Here is a 15,592-nt window from a genome sequence, read left to right on the forward strand (position 1 = left end):
AGAGGAAGAATTTGCAACCCAAGGTGCGAAAATGCAGTGATATAGTGAGTCTTCTGCCATGGCAACCCCCCAGGCTGTGCCCTTGTTAGCAGGTAGAGAGGGGTGCTGAAGCTACAGTGTGTACTAAGAGTCTGCCTATAAAAGCCTGTGCCCACTGGCTTCATACTCTCTCTCTTATGTCTCCATTTGAGAGCAGGTGGCTGGAATTTACCTTCCGAATAAAAGCTGGGAGGTTTTTTCCCTAAAGAACTTGAACATGCAAGGAAAACTGGGGGCCTCTAGCATATGTGCTGATGCTTTTCAGTTATGTTTTGCATCATTCCTTCTAAAATCTTGTTAATGGATAAACTCTGCTATATATACAGAGCTTTTTACTTAGAATTTCTGTTCAGGAGCAAACTAGTGGTAAAATGATTTCAAAGCTGTACTTTTATAGCCAAACAAATATGAATTATTGTCAACAAAATCGAAGACTTTTCAGACGTTCAATGGCTCAGATATTTTTCTTCTCCTGCACTATTTCTGGAGAAGTTTCTTGAAGATGTTCTAGAAGGAAGTGGAGATGAGATACATGGAGGCAGAATATGTAGGCTATGAGGGGGTAGATGGAACTCAGAAAAAACTAAGAGTATTTAGAAACTCTCTGGGGAAAAAAAAGCCACACTCTGAAGCCAAGGTCCAAATATGAAGCAAATAAACAGACAAAAATGCTGATGATCTTGAAGAATGAATAGCCTGTAAGAAGGGAGGATCCATTAGATCTGAACTTTGGAATCATTTGGAAATGGGAGAAGGAAATGGAATCCCAGGACATTATGTGGCCCCGTAGTGATCAGTATTACATAGACTAACAATATAAACGTTTCTTATTTATTTTTAACTTATTTATATATATTTTTTTGTGCAGCTTGTGGGATCTTAGTTCCCTGACCTGAGCCCTTGGCAGTGAAAGTGTGGAGTCCTAACTACTGGACCATGTGAGAATTCCCTGTTTTCAATTTTTAAAATCAACATGTAGACAAAGCACAGCTTTAAACATGGTAGAGATGGTGTTGGACAGCCCTTAGCAAGAAACCCCTTGGGTAGCAGCAGAACTCTTATGGGTTCTTAAAGAGATGAAATCTGACCAGGAAGGATAGTAAGTCTGTGTAATAGTCACGTGGAAGTTTCTTTGTCTTGTAGGGAAGGGGCTGGAGTTAGGATATTAATGATGTGTTTCTGGCATTAGTGGGAAATAGAAGCCTGCAGGTGAGAAAATTCAAGATTCCTCTGAAGTGGTGTGGCCCTCACACGTTCTTTAGAGATAAGAAAGGCCCTGGGGAGCTGGGTTCTCGCTCCCATCTGCTGTATACTTTGCCCCAAAAGCTGGACCATATTCTTTATCAGAGTTAAGAAATGCTTACTGTCATAGTAAATAATGTCTAAGTATTTTATTTTTGCTGATCTACTAACCAATGGGGTTTTTGATTCCTCACAATAAAAAATTTCATGTCAAATATTAAACACTGGAACTTCCCTGATGGTCAAGTGACTAAGACTCTGAGCTCACAATGCAGGGGCCCAGGGTCGATCCCTAGTCGGGGAACTAGATCCCACACACCTCAACTAAGACCTAGCATGGCCAAATATATAAAAGTAAATAATAAATATTAAACATTATCAAGTCACTAAAAGTTGTCCTTTGAAGAAATGTACTCATTACCCAAATAGTACGTGTTCATCATAAAATTGGAAAATGCATGTAGAGAAAAAAAATATTCACTTATAATCTACTCCTGTAGACTCACTTCTTTCCACTGCTGTTTGTTGATCACTATGGAGAGCTTATTAAGAATCTACATTTCTGGTCTCTAATCTAGAGCTGCTGGGTTAAAGTTTCCCAATATGAAGCCTGAGAATCTGTGTTTTAAAAATTCTGGTGCAGCAAGGTCACTAATTTGAAACCACAAATCTAGATAGAACCACTGTTAACATTTGGTAGATTCTACCATTTTCTCTGTTTGTAAGTAATTTTATTTATTTTTATAAAAATTTGAGATACTATTGTGTTGTACCACAGAACCTCAGTCCCAATTAAGCCAAGTTTATTGTTTCATAACCGAAAATTCCAAGGTTGGTTCTAACTTGGAGAACTACTCAGTCCAGGGCATCTGATACCCTTACCATCTTGAAATTTTTTTGAAAGTTCAGGTCCTTTTCTCCCTTAATGACTCAAAGAAGAAAAAGTACAGGAATTGTTCTCATTAGTCCATCTTTGATGATGTGCCAAGTGAACGAGGAACTTAAACTTTGGCCTGAGTCACTTCTTTGGCCTACATGGGTTGGAGTCAGCACCACTGGAAACACACGGAGTTGTTTTCCTACGAGAAAGGGAAATTCTGTTAGTGGAAGAAAGCAGGGATGGACATGTGCTAATAGGACGAAAGCAACGTTTATGCAACACACTCCGCAGATGGTACTGCTTCCTGCTGCTTCCACCTAATATTGTGTACTCATCACTTTTTCATGTCATCCAGTATTCTTTGAAAATTTGATATCTTAGTACCACTTAATATTCGACTTAATATGAACAGTGTTGGTTATCTATTGCCGCAGTACGAATTAACCCAGAATTTAGCAGCTTAAAACAACAAACTTGTCATCTCACAAAGTGTCTGAGGGCTTCCCTGGTGGCTCAGTGGTAAAGAATCTACCTGTAATGCAGGAGACTTGGGTTCGATCCCTGGGTTGGGAAGATCCCCTGGAGGAGAGCAAGGCAACCCACTCCGGTATTCTTGCCTGGAGAATCCCATGGACAGAGGAGCCTGGCAAGCTACAGTCCATGGGGTCACACAGAGTCAGACACAACTGAAGCGACCAAGCAGCAGCAGCAGTGGAGTGTCTGAATGTCAGAAATCCTTGAGTGGCTCAGTTGGGTAGTTCTGGCCCATGGTCTATCGGGAGGCTGCAGGCAAGCTGTGAGCTGCAGCTCCAGCCCTCGAGGACTTGACTGGAGACTCCTTTTCCAAGCTCAGTCACATGGCTATTGGCCCCAGAGTGACCTAAAAGAGAGAGGAAAGTGGAGAGAAAGACAGGTAATGCACCCTTACCTGGACTCTCCCTCTTTCCTTGTCTCATTCTCAGATCACGTGCTCCTGCTTCTGGCATAATCTCTGAGATAGACTCCTTGTGCCCGGTGCTTAACTCAAGGTCTGATTTCAAGAGCTGCTGCTGCCGCTAAGTCGCTTTAGTCGTGTCTGACTCTGTGCGACCCCATAGATGGCAGCCCACCAGGCTCCTCTGTCCCTGGGATTCTCCAGGCAAGAATACTGGAGTGGGTTGCCATTTCCTTCTCCAGATTTCAAGAGAATACTAAATAAGTCAGCAGGGTTTTATAATTACATAGCAATCATCCTGTTGAATTAAACTGTGAAGTCCCAGGAAAGACCAAGAACTCTGCTATTCTGTGAAATAGGTGGGACATGGTGTACATTCTTTCTCTTACTGTGCTTTTTTGATTAAGAACCATCACTTCCTTGTTTCCTTTACTAAACACATTACAGCAAGCTGCCTAATAAATGCTACTAGAAAACTTTGCTTTTCAGATAGGAGGTTTTTAAAGCTACATATTAAAAAATTTGCAAGGTTTTTTTTTTCCTCCAAGGAAAAGTAAGTAGCTTAGATCTACCGTATGTAGCATCTTCTCTTGAGAAATCAAGGCCTCTAGCTCCTTTGGCAGGCAGGGTCACTAGTGAAAGTAAACAAGGAGGGTTCACCCTGACTGCAGTCCTCATTGGCCCAGATGTAGAACATGCCAAAGCCACTACTCAGTACAATTTTCAGCTTGCTGATGTGTCAACAAAGGACAAAGAACAATCTGACGTCTCCTGGGCTGACCATGAACCAACCGCTACCACTTCATGTAGAATCCAATTGCTTGGGAAGTGGCTTCAAAACAAATCTCAGTTACCCAGGGAAATGGGGGGAGGGGATAGATGACATCGGTTCCATCAATGCCCCTCATCCTCTTTGTACATGTTTTTACAAACTATGGCTATACCTGACTTTATGCAATAGAAACCTACATGAAAAAAAATTGAGTACAACAACATGTTATCACCGTTTAAAATCACCAGGTGGCGCTAGTGGTAAAGAACCCACCTGCTGATGCAGGGGACATAAGAGTCGTGGGTTCGATCCCTGGGTGGAGAAGATCTGGTGAAGCAAATAGCAACCCACTCCAGTATTCTTGCCTGGAGAGTCCCATGGACAGAGGAGCCTGGTGGGTACAGTCCATAGGGTCGCAAAGGGTTGGACATGACTGAAGCGACCTAGCACACATACACACGCTTATCACTAAACTCAAATTGTACACATTAATTATGCACAAATTTTTGTATGTATACAATTTTTAAAAATCACTATTAAAAATGGAGGAGGAGGATGTACACTCATGCAGAGACAGGATAGTTTCAGATTTAGATTTTATCCTTATTAAAATTCTCAACATTCAGAAAGGATGCTAGCCAGCCTCCCAGAACAGCCGTTAGTTAAAACATTTGTGTCAGAACTAAACTGAATATACAATTCCCAAGGGATTTGGTACAACTACAACTATAAATTTGCTGTTACTCAATGCATATTAAAAGGCTAAGGTGAGATCCATATGAAAAGGCTAATTTTTAAACACTGAATATTTTGGTGAAGTGAGGAATACTTCTATTGTATAAAGAACCACTCTGATTTATGTTTGTGTTTTTAAAATATTGGATTACCTGTGAGTCACAAAGTACCTATGTAACTAAAATGAATTGACATAACTTTAGCTAAAAGTGAAAAAACCTTGGGAGTCTAGTAAGTGTTTGTAGCATTAAAGTAGGCAAATGAAGATACAGTGGTTTTTTTTTTAACTACAGTCTTAAATATCTCTGACCTTTTCTTTTTTTTTCACTACATTCAAAGGAGCCTTTAGTATCTGAAGACCCCAAATTAAGGCTCACTGGTTTAGATTACTTTTCTATTGCTTAGAAGTCTCTCTGGGTCGTTTGGTGCCAATCAAGTCTAGGGCCCTGGTAATTCAAAATTATCACCCTTCCAATGCCTGACTATCTGGTAACCTAAGATCATAAAGTAGCCTCAGAGAGAGGGCCCTGACCACTGGGAGATGAATTCATAGCTAAGTCTATACCAGAGATAACTCTTTACTGGCAGATTCTGCAGAGAAAATGTTTGATTAGCATTTTTAGATTGAAGTTCCCCTTTGTGAGGTCAGAGTTGGCCTGTCTGCTGCTCCTGCCTGTGCTGGGACCTGATCAAAAGCTGGCGGTAGATCATACAGAAGCTTTACTTCAGGCTTGGGACGGAAATTCTAGGCTTTCTGCTTTCCACTCTTTCTTCCCCCAGGCCCGCCCCCACCTCCCCACACTTCCACCCCCACCTTTAGCCACTCCATGCACACACCACACACATATGTGCTCTTCCTCCAGTAGAGGGAGGTAAGACATAGGAGTGCTCCAAATGCAGTCCTCAGTTTCTCTCTCTCTCTCTCACACACACACACTCACGCACGCACACACACTTGTGCTCTTTGTACAGAGGAGCAGGAATAGACCCAAGGACATGGTTTATTGAGCCCACATGTATTGTATGAAATGCTTTCTCGTTTTTGACATTTAATGATTTCCAGGTGTGGGTTATGCCTTGAGAAAAGCTAAATATTAGACGTGCTCCCTTCTCTTTCTAATCTTTTCTTATTGAAAGGGCTAAATTTTGAATTCACAATTTTTAGAGTGAAGTCAGGTTATCTTTCTCTAATTGAACACTCAAGATTTTTAAGTAATTGGCTTTGGTCCTTAAAATTTGAGGGTTTTTTTTCCCCTTCCAATCCTCCCTTTAAAAAATACCCATAAGAAAGTTCCTTTTGCACTTTGGGTAAATTTAGGACACTAATTTAAAAAACGTGTGAGTGTATCGTGGCCAATAGGGCAGCAGCTGGAATTTCAGTGTAAAGCCTGTCAGTGGGGCAGAGACCATCTTTCAGCAGCTGCTGTAGTTTTGTTAGCTCTCTGACTGTTGACAAAGAATCAGTGGCTGTCATTTGATATTGAATAGTTTTCAGGGTTAATTTTCTTCTGCTCGTCTCTCATATTTTTTTTAAAGTTTTGAGTCATTGTATGGGCATTATTAGACCCTTGGCATTCCCAGTGAGGGTGCTGAGGTCCCAGGAGTTCTGCTTCCATTCCAAGGAGAGCTCTGCTGTGCTGTGCCTGTGACTTTCGGCGCTCTTCCTACCGCCCCCGAGTCCCCTGTGTTCAAGGTCAGATGCTTGAGAAAGAACGTGATCAAACAGCCAAGAGGAACTTAGAGGTCAGAGCTCTCTGTTCTCCTCTGGCTTGGATCCACCTCCCCCCTGGGACCTTAAGTTTGGCGGGCCTCAGAATTACCAAAGACGTGAAGCAAACCGACCTTGGCCTTCTCCTCATCAGAAGAGTCCTCTTTCCTCCGGTTCCTGCACCCTCCAGCTTTCTCTAGCAATCTGAAGTTCAATGACTGAACCACAACGTAATTAATGATGGTAGTAAGTAGCATGGAATACCTCCAGTGTTGGGGGCATGCTCGAGCTATATTAGATACTCTCCTGTTTACTCCTCAGGGAAACCTATGAAGATTATTATGCTAATTTATTGGTGAAGTGGCTGAGGTTCTGTGAGGTTCAGCTGCTTGTCTAAGATCATTCATCGATTAGAGTCCAGATTTGATTCCAGACTTTGAAGTGTGTTCCCTGCAGGACACTGTGAGAATGGTCACCTTCCTCAGGGATTGCAGGACAAGTACTCACACCCGGCATACGGAATCCATTAAGATAACTGTGTTCCATCCAGGCTGTGCCATCACGTGGATGTGTGGCAGGGAAACTCTCCTAACCTTTAGAACACCAGCGTCCTCCTCTACAAGGTGAAGTTTTCAGCCACATCTCGGGCCCCTGCTGTGCCAAGTTTCCCCCAAATCTAGTCACAGGGAGGAAGGAGGCATTGCATCTGTAAGCTCCTGGGAGAGGGGAAGGTTAAGTAGTGGAGGGGGAAGCTGATTTTGGAGGCATGGGTGCAGGCTGGACTCTGATAAACTGCGCATGTAGATGAACGATGTGCCTGAGGCAGACTGGGGACAAGTCTGACCGCCCTTCGAGTTGTCCTTTGGGCTTTAGTTGGTGGAGTGAAAGCTGGAGGCCCTGTTCTGAGTCCCCATCGTCTTCCCTCACCATGTCCTTCTCCTCTTTGGCCCACCTGGCCTTGAGCTGAAGTCCCCACAGGCTTCAGTAACCTTCACGTGGGAGTCAGCAATGCCAGGGGCAGGGTGTAGGTGGGGAAGGAAGGAAACAAACAGCTGGGCTCTGGGCTCCACCCAAATGGATTCCTCTCCTCGCCATTGGGAGCCAGACCCTTCCGGTCCCTGGAGCCTCATGTTCCTGTGCTGACTAGATCCTCTTCTCACCCTTCCCAGCACTCCTTGTCACCTGAACTTCTCCAGGGGAGTGCAGTAGGCCTATCTGTACCTAAGTTCCCTGCATCCATCCATACAACTCTCCCAGAAGAACATTTTCCTGCTCTCTGAACACCCAAATAACAGCAAAAGCTGTGACCAAACCAGATTCCTTTGCCTGATGTGCAGCAAGCCAAACGCTGAGATGCTGAGGTTTGCAGCAGAGAAAGGGTTTACTCACGAGACAGTCAAGTGGGAAAATGGGAAAACAAATTTCAAAACCCCTTGCGGAAGGCGAGGAGCTCGGGATATCTATGGGATAAAGATGAGCCCTGGGGAGTGTGGGGAAAGGTGATTGGAAATAAGAAAAGGTGAGGCAATCATTGTCCTGCACAGATGATACTAATCAAAGCCTTTCCCCTGGGCTACATGTTCAGAAAATGTTGATGGTAGCACCTTCTGAGGGTGAATTTTGAACCCTCTGATGTCAAAATGTCATCATTTTTGGAATGGACACACAAATAGCCAGTTGAACGGTTGGTGATCTTAACCAGTCCTGACTGGCTCAAGCTCAAACTAGACACAGCTGACTCAAAAAAGTTCCTGAAAAACAACTTGGCAAACAATTAGGCTACGTGACACTTGGAGGAGTTTTGTGTTTTTTTTTTTTTTTTTTGCAAGTTTTTCCTAGCCGCAGTTAAAGCCAGCTTGACCAGTGAAGGCAGGTTACAGGTTTACCATTAAACCAGAATCCATTTCTGGCTGATAATTACATTCTGTTTCAAAGCTACTATTTGTTGAAGGTCTGTTAATGTCCCAGGCATTTTAATAGCAGCCTTAGATAGTTTATCTAACTTGATTTATTCCTCACCACCCTGTGAGTCAGTTAGCATTACCCCATTTGCTTTTGAGAAAATTGTTGTTGAGAGTTTGAGCTGTGCAGTTACCCAGCTAGTGAAAGGCAGAGACCATAGTCCTATCTGTTTTCCTGATTGAAAGAAAAACTTTGCTTTCCCAAGGCTATTTATCATGACTGTTTTCTTAACTAAAAGTTAAAGTGTGCATCCTTTTTTTATCAATATTTTTTTCAAATTGAAGTATACTTGATTTACACTGTTTTGTTAACTTCTGTTGTACAGCTGCTGCTGCTGCTGCTAAGTCGCTTCAGTTGTGTCCGACTCTGTGTGACCCCATAGACGGCAGCCCACCAGGCTCCCCGGTCCCTGAGATTCTCCAGGCAAGAACACTGGAGTGGGTTGCCATTTCCTTCTCCAATGCATGAAAGTGAAAAGTGAAAGTGAAGTCGCTCAGTCATGTCCGACTCTGCTGTACAGCAAAGTGATTCAATTATACATATATGTACATTCTTTTTAATATTCTTTTCCATTATGATTTATCATAGGATGTTAAATATAGTTCCCTGTGCCATACAATAGGACCTTGTTTATCCATTCTGTATATGAAAACTTCACACCTGCTGACCCCAGCCTCCTACTCCATTGCTTCCCCAGTGTCCTCTCCCTTGGCAACCACCAGTCTGTCCTGTGTGTCTGTTTCACATGTTCATTTGAAAACACACCTTCTGATCAGATATAGTGTGCAGTGGGGCGCCTCTAATAGAACATCTAAGGTCACGATTGTCTCAAATGAACTGGGACTGTGTTGGCATCCATATTTCACAACTGCCTTTTGTTCCATCTCCCACAAGCCCCAAGTTGGAGGATGAATATCAGCCAGCCACTAGGAAGGAAGGGACATGATGAAATAAGTCATCCCAGTCCGGCTGCTGTGTTGGCCGAGTTGTGTTGTTTTAGTCTGTGGTGAACAGGGAAGGGCCTCAAATCACGGAGTAGCTTGAGAGATTTCTTGTTTTTCCTGTCACTGTTAGCATGTGCCTGCATGCTAAGTCACTTCAGTCGTGTCTGACTCTTTGCAACCCCATGGACTGTAGCCCCACCAGGCTCCTCTGTCCATGGGATTCTCCAGGAGTGGGTTGCCGTGTCCTCCTCCAGGGGATCTTCCCGACCCAGGGATGGAACCCCATCTCTTAACGTCTCCTGCATTGGCAGGCAGGTTCTTTACTGCTGGTGCCACCTGGGAAACCTGAATGTTAGCATATGCCATTGCTAATTGGACAAGTATTCTTTTCTTCTTGAACAAGGCACCCGAAGCCCCAGTTTTCCAGCAGGTTCAAAGCCGCCTCTGTCTGCACCTTTGCCAGTGCAGCGCTGCGTGATTGCCTGTTAACTTCGTTCTTCTCTTTAGTAACAGACTGTAAAGGAAGGTGATTAACACTAAAGAAACCTCAAGTTGGTGGGGTTTCTGGCTGGGAGGATCTTCTGATTCCTCTGAAATCACACATCAGATAGCCTCCTCCTGCTTCAGGTTGAGTAAAGTGAGTCCTGGGCTTAAGGAGAGCCCTCCAGGTGGGGAGGAGATAACAGACCCAGGAATGCTTGTATCTCCCCACCCCCACTCAGCTCTCTTTTTGCTTATACCTGAGGCGGGTGGGGTCTTACAGTAACAGCTTGATGGTCTGCCTGAGGGGTCTTAAAGTAACAGCTTGATGGTCTGCCCACTGAGATTGCCTTCCCTGGATGGACGTCTGGTTTCTTTCTGCCGCAGACTGAGGTCCGTGCCCCTCCACTTCCTGTGTTCACTCTGGCCGCTGGGCTCCACTTTCTTCTCTGTGGCCTGAGAAAGAAGACATGGGAAAAGGCAGGGTGATGCCCTGGAGGAGCTGGAAGCTCTGCAGTTCTCACTGGGGTAGGGAGGGGATATTCTGAGGGTAGATTCTGGATCTTAAATATTTGGGAATCTGAGGGTAGAAGAAAGTGTGTGGAAGAAAAGAAGACATCCGTCAGACCTATAGGATCTGGAAAAAGAGGTCACAGCACTGCAGTTAGGGGACCTGTGTCCCAGGCCTGGTGAAGGGGGTGACATCAGCCCACAATGGTGCCTTCAAGTCTGTTGAAAGACTTTTGATTTTAATGTTATACCGAGGTACTGACTTTAGATTTGTTAGTCTTCCACTGCATGAAATACTTGAATTTTCTCAGTCATCTTTGCTGTTTATTCATTTCTGAGCACCTTTTAATATGGGTAAGAGAAAGGATGTGAACACACTGCAGCCCCTACATGCAGGTACATTTACTCCTAATAAACCACTGAGACCAAGCTCCTGGTGGGCATGGGTGACCTGCCTTTGGTCAAGTCTCTGAGGCTGGGTTTCCTCCTAGGAAAGTGTGGGAGAAAATACCCGCCTTGTTTTTCATATACTGCTGTTGTGAGGATTCAGTGGGCTAATAGATTATTCATTTATGTTTTTCTCAATAGATATTTATCAAAAGCCTACTCCGTGCCCACCCTCCTCCAAACTTTGGGGGTTCTCAATGAACCAGATAGACAAGAACCCTAATGTCAAACTATTTACATTCCATAATACATCCATGGTTTTCAATTGTTTTTAAATTAAAAATTAAGTTATTTGTTATAATCTTACCTGGAAATCCAATATGTAAAATACATAGAAAGGAAATAAGATCAGGGATTAAAGTTCTGCCTATTTCTTTCAGCCCCAGTTTCCCCAGTGGACTTTGGGAGTACTGTTTGGAGTGCTTCTAGAAATTTCTTCACATTTCACTCAGCGTGTGAGAACTCCCTGACTCCCGACTTTGCAAATAGTGTATGGGTAGGGCCACCCAGCAGAGAAGGCGATGGCACCCCACTCCAGTACTCTTGCCTGGAAAATCCCATGGACGGAGGAGCCTGGTGGGCTGCAGTCCATGGGGTCGCTGGGAGTCGGGCACGACTGAGAGACTTCACTTTCACTTTCCACTTTCATGCATTGGAGAAGGAAATGGCAACCCACTCCAGTGTTCTTGCCTGGAGAATCCCAGGGACGGCAGAGCTTGGTGGGCTGCTGTCTATAGGGTCGCACAGAGTCGAACACGACTGAAGTGACTTAGCAGCAGCAGCAGCGCCACCCAGACCCCTTATGCTGGTGAGACTAGCAGCGGAGGGAGCCTTCACCCTGGGCCTGCAGAGTAAAAGGAGGGAGTAATCATTGGTGAGAGCTGCTGAGATTTAGTGAGAGCTGCAGCCAAAGAAGCTGCTTGCGTGGCTTCAGCAGAGGGACGCAGCTGCTGCCAGACCAAAGCTGGGCTGGAAGGGGCTCTGATTTCTGTTCCTCCCCTTCCCTTCTTCCCTCCCATTTCCTGCCAGTGTGCTCCAGGGGTGGAGTCCATCCAGAAGCCGGAGGCAAGGAAGCCCTCCTGGTGCAGGCACAGAGCAAGGCGGGGATGGGTGGGGAGCTGACCTGTCACCCCTGACAGTGCCCTGCGCTGTGCCAGGCACCCTGAGAGGTGCTGCAGGTACAAAATGGGTGAGCCACAGCCCTGTTCTAGAACGCAAGTCAGTGGTAACTCCAGGAGAGTGTGACGAAGACAAGTGCTGGCTTAGAATCATGTCCAGGTGAAAATAAAATGACAGCTCAGAAACAATCTAGAAGCTGGAATCCTCACACATAGTTCGACTTCTATGCACCAGTAGCCTCTGGACCAAAACCCTCATTGATAATTGATGACTTCTTGTCTGTTTTTCTGACAGGGTCCTGCCAGGGAAATGCAGACCCTTGGTCCTTCAATATTCAGCGACGTGGTCTCCTCGTCAGTAAAGACTGTTTTACTAATAGCATTAAAAGGTGCTGTCAATAACATAGTAGTAAGGAGTAGAGACAGACTCCCACGGCACCCCCACCCATGTGTCACACCAGCTCAAGATGTTCTGTCATCTCAGAGGAGGCAAAACGGCTGCAACCGTGCAAAATATGATAAACCACGAAACAAAATAGGACATGACATCTGCTCCTTAAATAGTGAAACCTGAGCTGCAGCTTTATGGGTCTGGCATACACGCTGTGTGTGTGGGTACCATTCTGAACACTGAAGATGAAGATAAACTATGTGGACTGGCTCCTGCAGTAGATGATTCCTTTCCCGTCTCAGTTTGTCTCCATCAGGGAGTAGAAGTGGGCATGGGTGTGGCAGGACTCCTGTCCCTAAGCATTGGTGACCCCTCTCCTGCAGTGACTGGCTGAAGGCAGATCCCCAAAAGCCCCAGGGGTTTGCTGGTTCCCTGAGCCCACTGAGGGAGCACCTGCTGACCAAGAGTGGACAAGAAATTTCATCCTAAATATTGTAGCTCAGTCTCAAATTGAAGTTCCACTGGGATTGTTAGGAAAAATGGAAATAAATTCTCAATCAGAGGGATGAAAAGAATTGGTTTTGGTCAGAGAAGATTTGTTGATGTTTCTAAATGCCAGCAAACATGTGGCCAAAACATCCAAAAAGGACTCCGAGATTCCGTGATTCTGATGTGGTTTTTAGAAGAATTTCAAACTAAGTCATTTTGTTAGCTGACCCTGAGTACCAGTTCTTTAAGGAAAAGGAAAAGGGACACATATTTTGGCAACATTCCTCCCATGGCTGAGCCTGAGCCTCTGGGAAGGTGGGAAGGTTTCAATGAATTTTGTGGGCTCTTTTGCAAAGCCAAAACCTGACAGAGGTGGCGATTGTGAGTTCCTTTCTGAACAGCAATTGAAACCGAAAGAGCAGAAAGTTCAGTTTGGAACACAGGCTGTTCTAGTTGATTTTGTTCTCGGGGAGCTGCTATTTCCATCCACCCGACTGAGCTTTTTAAATGTGGACAATAGAGAAGTGATCCAGCTGGGAGGGTGGGGAGAGGAGCCCCAGGAGGTGACAACAGTGTACCCGTTGTTCAGCAGACACACCAGCACAACCGGGGACATGAGGGGTGTCGGCCGGGTTCTCAGGCTGATGAGGGCTCTGCTTCGCTTCCGTCCTGGCTGCTCCCTGTGAGGAAAGCTGTGGCTCCTCCTTGTCACCAGGGACTTGACAAGAACGAGGTGTTCCATGTTCCCGAGGAAAGAGTTCATGAACCTGAGGTTCCTTAGCAAGTAACGAGAGTTAGCATGCTGAGAGTGTCAGGCTTGTTGATTGTCTTTTCCGTGACTGTGTAAATGGTACTTTTTTCTTTTCTTTGAAAACTGGAGGTTTAAAGGGCCAGTTTTATTCATGGAAGGCTTCCTTGGTGGCTCAGATGGTAAAGAATCCTCCTGAAATGCAGGAGACCCGGGTTCAGTCCGTGGGTTGGGAAGGTCCCCTGGAGAAGGAAATGGCAATCCACTCTGGTATTTCTTGCCTCGAGAATCCTATGGACAGAGGAGACTGGTGGGCTATAGTCCATGGGGTCACAAAGAGTCAGACACGACTGAGTCTAAGACTTTATTCATGGAAAATTGGCTGGAAGAATGCTTTTGGGGTTAAGTGCCAAAGCACAGTTTCCTTCTCTTTTCCCCCTTTGAATGTAGTTAACCCATTTCGCACTGAGTGTTGAAAAATAAGCCAGGGAAACTGCAGCTGGGCCTGTCAGAGAGGGAGGCAGGGAGCCCCTGGCTCTGGGTGGGACAGGTGGGAAGGGGGTGGGGGTAGGGGGCAGGATGAGGAGGGGGAGAAGTGGGGCACTAGCATCTTCCTGCTCTCAGTTTTCTTCATACCAAAGAAGGAATCCCCTCCTTGTCTCCCTGTTTCTCTCCTTGATCCTGTGTTGGGTGCCCCTCCACCAACTACTCGTGTGTGCCTTAGGCAGGTTATGTAACTTTCTGTTAAAGGGAAATCATAATAGTCTTTAGGCATTCTGAGGATTCCTGGAGACAGTCCATCAGAAGCTCTTAGAATTGTGGAGAAAACAGTAGTTTCTTGGCAAATGCTGATAGACATCAGGGCTCCTCCTCCTGCTTCTGAGTCCTTCTGATCTCCCTGAGGCTCTTTGACCCCTAACTTGAGGCTGAGGGTGGGCCCTGGGTATAAGCAGTTAACTGGGGAAGTGGAGAAGAAGTATTTGTCCATAGAGTCCTCCTCACTTCTGGAAGCTGGTGAGAAGGTCAGTGACAACAGCTGACCCAGAGACCATAGTAAGCATTGAGGATTCAGTGATAAGGGGCCCTCGCTTCTTTTTTTTTTAGGTTTTCCCACTAAGTTTTATTTGGGCAGACCTGTGGACAGAGGGCCTGCACCTAAAAGAAGGTGTTGGGCCTCTTGGTGGTGAAGCGTGGCTTGTGCTGGCCACGGAGGACCCGGTGGGGCAGCAGGAACTCGATCTTGGGGTCATGGAACTGCTTGACCGCTGGTCGGTGGCACTTGCTGGCTGCGATCTCCTCCACATTCAGGATCTGGATGGAGTGGGCCCGGGCTCGGTGCCGGGCACCCATGTCTCAGTAGCACTGGGTGATGGCGCCAGAGGTGGTCAGGTCCTGGTACCCCCGGTACATGTGGGTGCCGCTGTGGGAGTCCTGGCGTAGCCAGATGCCGAAGTTCTTCACTCGCAGGGGAGATTTCTCGAACACCTGTCCACAGTAGACAATTTCCCCCGAGGATTTCTTCATCTTCTTCAACTGAGACACAAAGTACCAGAAGTGGGACTTGGCAACAACATGATTAGGTGCAAAAATTCTCATGCAATAGAGGGGCGGTGTGCAGCATTTGGGGGTTGGCAGGCAGAGCCCCACCACCGTATACTCTCGAAGCATCCCTGAGGCCTTCATGGCGCTCTATCCACGATCGCCACCGCTCTCGAAAAGGCCAGTGTGTGCTGTTGATTGTGCCACACAGAGGGAGTGCTGAGGCACACAGATCTGTAGAGGGTGATGATATGTAAGAAAGAAACTACCTTGATGCAGAGAGAAGTATGTATAATGAACAGTAGTAGAAAGTGAAGGACTGCCTATAGATCAGGAGTAGCTCCAAAACTCAAGACTTGAGAAGACTCACTTGGGCTTGACCTGAGGCCACAGAGGCTTCCCAGGCGACACTAGTGGTAAAGAGCCCGCTTGCCAATGCAGGAGATGTGGGTTCGGTCCCTGGGTGGGGGAAATCCCCTTCTGTAGGAAATGGCAACCCCTTCCAGTGTTCTTGCCTAGGAAATTCCACGGACCAAGGAGACTGGTGGGCTAGTCCGTGGGACTGCAAAGAGTCAGACACGATGGAGTGACTGAACACTTGAGGCTGTAGAAATGACGTTATTTCCCCAGTAGAACTGGGAGCTAAACACAGTG

At 45.8% G+C, this 15,592-nt stretch overlaps 1 pseudogene; it reads right to left on the bottom strand.

Moving 5' to 3' along the window:
• Window positions 1-14,515: 14,515 nt before the first annotated feature.
• LOC113879005 lies at window positions 14,516-15,097 on the bottom strand (annotated as a pseudogene).
• Window positions 15,098-15,592: the final 495 nt, after the last annotated feature.

Source organism: Bos indicus x Bos taurus, chromosome 20, assembly GCF_003369695.1.
Source record: "Bos indicus x Bos taurus breed Angus x Brahman F1 hybrid chromosome 20, Bos_hybrid_MaternalHap_v2.0, whole genome shotgun sequence".
In the NCBI taxonomy this organism is placed as follows: Eukaryota; Metazoa; Chordata; class Mammalia; order Artiodactyla; family Bovidae; genus Bos; species Bos indicus x Bos taurus.